A 6,212-nucleotide genomic window follows, 5' to 3' on the forward strand; every position below is an offset into this window, starting at 1 on the left:
GGATCCACATATACAAATAGCTTCATCTGCATTTAATTTAAAATATTGCATTCTCACTTTACTTAACATTTTTGTCAAATTCTAATCATCAGCAAACTTATCTTTCTCTTCCTCTATATATATAAAACCTTTTTCTTGTTAGGACTAGTATTAAAATGCCTCCTAAGTCCCTAATGTAAAATTTCAATAATTGTAGTGAAATAGGCGCAAATGGTGTGATTATAAAATTTTAAAAAATCTACTCTTATATAGTTAAATAAATAGTAGTTTTAGAATGTTAAGATTTGGAATCTTTATTTTGGTAAAATGCAGCTTGTTTAAGTTAAATTCCTACCATAACTTTTTTTTTCCATTATGAAAAATAAGTTTAGCTAACAAATATTCATAGTGCCAGTCATTAATGCTAGATGCTATGGAATGAAAGATAAAAATAATATTAGTGAAAAAAAAAGCAATATTACTGATTGATAATATTAATCTCTTATATTCATTTAGCAATTTAGAATTCATAGGTAATTTTCACATCCCACATCTCATTTGCTTCTCACAATGGCACTGGGATGTAGGCAGGGCAGACAAATCTCACATAGGTTTATTGTGTTTCCCAAAGTCTCACAGGTAGTGAATGACAGAACCAAGACTCAGCTTGTAACTTTTCTCTTTGTTTGCATCTAGGCAAAATATGCTAACCAGTCATTCATTTTAATGTCCTACAAGGGAATAAAATACATTTATTTTTGCCACATATGTGTACATTTCTATGTTTGTATAAGATAATAAGTAAAAATGGAAAAGATCAAAAATATTTCTTATTATTTGTAGAGTTCTTCTAATTTATAACACAACGTACATAATAACATATATGGAAAGCAAGGGTGAAGTAGACAGCCCTCTAAGTTCTCTATTACTCTATGAAAATCTTCATCCTCGTGTTTTGAATTGTAGAAGTGTGGTTAAGTTCTGTGTATACATAAGTTTTCAGCTTTAGGAATCCTGAAAGTTTGCTTAACAAAATAATAATGCTCTCAAAAGAAAATAAAAATTAATTTTGGTTTGAGATACTGTTTATCTTTGGGCATTGTATAATTTGGCCGGAAACATAGTGAGATTAATAGAACATCATATTTGGCATTTTGTCTGATACTACAATTGCAAGGACCTTGTCAGCTTACAATCCCTTATTTTTTATTTTTTACACCTACAGCACCTGGTCTTCCTAGGTGGTCTCCCATCCAAATACTAACCAGTCCCAACTCTGCTTAGCTTCTGAGATCAGACAGGATCGGGCTTGTTTAGGGTGGCATGGCCCTAGATGTATTTTATAGTATTAATGCTGTAGACACTAAAGCCATATACTATAAACATGATGTGATTCCTTCAAGGGACTGACTACGGTGTACTGCATAAAAGCAAGGTATTGGACCTAGAACCCTTAAGTTCAAATTTCTACTATTTACTAATTGTGTAGCCTTGTATAAGCAACTTAAGATCATTGTGCCTCAATTTCCTCCTGCTTCAAACAGGAATAATTATGTTACCTTCCCTTGGGGTAATTTGAGTATTAGGGTAACTTATATATGTTTATATGAAATATATAAGTAATAAGTATGTCTGGCACATAGAAAGTACTATATATAAGCTTTTATTCTATATGTACACAAATATATATGAAATATACAAAATACATAATTCATATCATACTATATCACAAATGCATTCATTTTGATCAGCTTAACTTTTTCTGTGTTGTTTTTGTCTTGTGTATTTGTTTGTTTTTTGCCATGCTCAGAAATTATAACTACCAACTTGTAGGCTGTATCTATATACATTGTAAAATAGTTATAAGAACAACTTGTCCTCTTACTCTTGATCATGCTAAGCAATTTGGTGCATATCTACAGTGATACTGTCAGAAAACACTTTGAAGTTTTGTTTGTTCAAACCTACATTTTTGGCAATGTAGATTCATGAACAGAAAGTTGAGCTGGTAACATTCGGTATTAAAATACAAGCCTGGTTATATAAGAATCAGTTAGCATCATATGTTTAAGATTACGAACTATGAATTCTGGTTGATCAAGGACACCCTAATTTGTGTAGCAAAATTGCCTGCATCTTTGCTTTTGTTGATTTTGAAGCTGATGTAGTCATCGAAAAGGAAAAAAAGTGTTGATTTTTCAATTAAGATGCAACCTTTACAATGCAAAGCAATAATAATTATAGTGTTCACTCAGCCTGGAGTAAAAAAATTCTCTAGTTAAATAGCAATAATCAAGATGAGAACTATATTAGAAGAGTGCTAATTTTATGATCATCTCTTATTTAAATAATAAAAATTAATCCATGGGACCCTTGCTATAGCACTACTTTCAGTGAAATGGTATTTGGCTTTAAATATGGTCTCTGGAAGCTCATTTAAAAGTAATTGGCTGCTTAAATTGTGAATGACCTAAGATCATCCTTATAAAATAGCTACTACTCCAATGAATCAATTATTAGGCAGTGGCTGAGCTTCTATCACACCAGATATGTTTGACCTAACAACTGGACTCTGCATGCTAAATTTAAGAAAAGTAGGTTGGTTATAGGTACAACTAACAGAAAACTTGGAATTACTAACATCAGAGGGTTGTTCTGCACTGAAATAAAGATCTTAAAGTAGCTATAACCTTGCAAGGCAACGTGTCAGCTTTGGAGCCCAACAAACTAGATTCAAATCTTAGTTCCTCGATTTAACATATTTGTGATCTGGGCTAATTATCTAATGTCTTTAAGCACTGCGAGTAAAAAAGGAAAGTAAATGGGTTGATGCAATGATGAAATGAGATATGTCAAGATTTTGGCGCATTGGTTAGTATTTGATAACTCAGAAACGCTATAGAAGTAAGACATCAATATTTATTTAATATAAGTACTATTTTGAAGACAAAGGATTTCATAAGCTACAGTAACCGTTTCAGAATAATAATGCCAATAATATAGTTAAAAATTTTCAAAATGATTGCATTTGATTGACCTAGCATGCTAGTAATGTATCTTCCCCAGACAGGTATAATGAATAGATTGTTCTCCAAAAAGTAAATGTCACCCTATTTCCCATTATGCTCCTTTACCAACCCAGAAGGACGAAACTACAGATGTAGCAACATATACATTACAGATTTGTGGAAGACCCTGTTCTTTCTCTAGTTTGTATGATAGGTTGTCTATGCACAGTGCTCTAAGTATATCCTTTAAAAGGATAAAAACTGTATTCATGACTAGCAATTGGAAGAAAAATGGTTTGACAGAACAAATCATTTTTAAGCCATGACTTAGAGGGTTATTTCACTTTAGAAATTATATTAATTATTTGCATAGTTATAATGCCAAGATAAATATAGACAAATACTTAAGTATTTATTTCTATGGGATAAAGTTTGTATGCATAAAAATATGTAAAACACAGACCCATAATCCCTGACTTCAAAAAGCATACTGGGGAGTTTGGAAGAAGATGGGGAAACATGCTGAGGATAGTTAAGATACAGTAGAGTAAGAAGTTAACATGTGGGCTGGAATGCAGGTTCTGGAGTCCTAATAGTTGGACACCATACCCCTGTCTACTACTTTTCAGCTGGATGACCTAAGTAAGTAACTAAATCTCCCAATACTTCCATTTTCTCAGCTTACAAAGGGGCTTACAATAGTAGGGATGACATAGATGTGGAACAAGGATCAAATAAGCCAGGGCACTCGTAATTATTGACACCATTACTACTATAATACTAACAATAAAAATACCATATGACTATAAAATAAATGAACATTACAGACAATAAATCCTATAGTTTCTGTTTGTTTCTTTAAGAGATCAGTATAGATTAGAATCGTTGAGAATGGCCTCGTGAAGAAAATGAAATACGACCTGGAACTAGAAACCTTGGCTCATGAAATAATTAGAAATGAAATGAACCTAGAGACGATCTGCCCTTAATGGACAGTAATAACGAATACTTGCATAATGTTCACTGTGTGCTGTGTACTCTTCTAAGCACTTTATATACACCGTAAAGTATCTAATCTTTACAACCTTATTTAGTGAGAACTGTTATCTCCTTTTCGTCAGATGTGAAAAACTGAGGCACAGGGTAGTTAAATGGATTGTTTCTGGTCCACAAAGAGACAGAATTGCAGACCTGATTCTGGAGTTTACACTTGTAACCACGATCGTATGCCATTTTGGATAGAGCTGTGTGCCAGAGATAAAGTGGTTGGGCAAAACAGCTCACCCAGGGTGACCAGTCGTGTCCGAGTGGTTAGTGACAGAGGTAGAACTTAATCTTCCTTAATATCTAATGTTCAGTACTTCTGTGTTTACACCTCAGTTGGCTCTTTAAGATTTGTATGAATTACCAAGTGATGAAAGGAGGGCCTGTTAAGCAAGATGAAGACCAGGCGTTAATTGCTCTGAAGTAAACATGAGCATTTTCTGTCCCTTGGAGAGAGAAAGGTGCAGTATTTGGAGATAGAGGCGTGCATTGGGTTGTGGTAGAGATGAATTTGAAAGGTCAAAGTCAGTTAAATTTTGTGAGTCTGCAAAAGTCAATCAGATACATTTGGGGTTTATCCCTAAGAGCAAATGCTCCAGCCCGGAATTTCTGAGTATGAAATTAGACATCACGTTACCAAGGAAGAGAAAGTGGAGAGAAAGAAACAAAGAGGCATAATATATTTTTTTGTAAATGCATTTTACAATGTAGACATACTGTAGTTAGTTGACCATATTTACAACAAATCTCTACTAAATAATTTATATGTATCAGACATTATAATTATGTCAGTGGAATCTAATGTGGTAATTTAAAGAAATGTGCACTAGCTAAGAATTTATGCATACCTTGTAAGGAAGGAGAACCAGACTTTATCTAACTTATTATTTATCCCTATGCACACCCTCAATTTACAAAGCTCCTGTTAACTTCAAAGGGATGAGGAGGAGAATGCAAACTAGGCCTATTATGTTTGTGATCATACATTTGTTTTGCAGGTGGTATCCATGTGTTTCTCCAGAGCTCATCTTTTCTATTTGCATACATGGAAGGAGAGCAAAGTGTTCTTTCATCTTCATATTTGTCTAGTTTCTTGGAACTATGAGTTACAAAGGAAGTCTGTATGAATCTTCTTTGTGTTAAGTGCTAATTTATAAGCTGCTGAATATATCAGCTACAGTATTTGATACACCTAATAGTCACCTTACACCTGGAATTACAGCAGACACATTGGTAGAGCTCTGTATTCTAAAGAATTAAATTATATTTCAGAATATAAAATTAAAAGAAAATGTGAAAAATAAATCCATTTTACACATGAGTTTTCTACATTATGTTGTGTCGGTAAACTATTAAGGGGTCTGTTTGTTGTCATTGTGTGTCATCTTTGATTATTAAGTTATAGAAATATTGCTATTCCTGTATAATCTGTGATCGATAACAGGCATTATAATATTTACATATTGTTAACATATTGTTAAGAGTCTCAAAAGGTTAAATTTGAATAGATGCTTTAGATTGACCTAGCAGTAAATGAAGTTTTGACAGTTTAAAAGAAAGATTACGTTGAGTGTTTAAATATACCACCTCATTTAAGATTAGAGATTCATTTATGTATACCTTATCCTAAATTTTCAAAACCCACAGGATTAATAACTAATATCTATTTAAGTGAAATTCGTGTGAAAATTAATCAAATGCAGAACTTGTTTCCCAGTTAGTACATTTATATACTGTGAATAACAAAAAGACTTGCATTGTCTAAAGATTAGTATGATTTTATATATATTTTGATATGACCATGAAATGCTCTGCTCAAGATAGAAGTAAATAATTTGTAATTTTAAATAGACTTGCCTTTGTGCTGCATTATTCTGTCTCCAATGACACCTGTAGAATACTGCTACCTAATTATGCTCTATATTTTACGTTTAATATGGTAATCTAATGTGGTAAAAACATATACATTGGAATGTTGCCATGACACTATTGCTATGGAGTCAAATTTATTAACTGGTGCAACGTCTTGGTTCCCATCAGTCAGGGTCTGTGTCCTGACGTATCAGTATGATCTTATTATATGGAGCTTTTCCCTTGTAATGTATCTTCAAGGATGCGCTTATGGGGTAGTGCTGCTATAGGAAGGCTCTAGAGTAGAAAAAAGGAAGGAAGGAAAGGATG

The 6,212-nt window shown here is 33.0% G+C and overlaps 1 protein-coding gene and 1 pseudogene across 8 annotated transcripts in view; one reads left to right on the top strand and one right to left on the bottom strand.

Moving 5' to 3' along the window:
* The window catches only part of ETV1 (ETS variant 1), an 85,276-nt gene that overhangs the window by 25,548 nt on the left and 53,516 nt on the right, over positions 1-6,212 (top strand). The gene's annotated exons all lie outside the window — the stretch shown is intronic.
* Positions 1,196-1,314, bottom strand: LOC111743145 (annotated as a pseudogene).

This window comes from Pteropus vampyrus, unplaced genomic scaffold, assembly GCF_000151845.1.
Source record: "Pteropus vampyrus isolate Shadow unplaced genomic scaffold, Pvam_2.0 Scaffold4, whole genome shotgun sequence".
Lineage (NCBI taxonomy): Eukaryota > Metazoa > Chordata > Mammalia > Chiroptera > Pteropodidae > Pteropus > Pteropus vampyrus.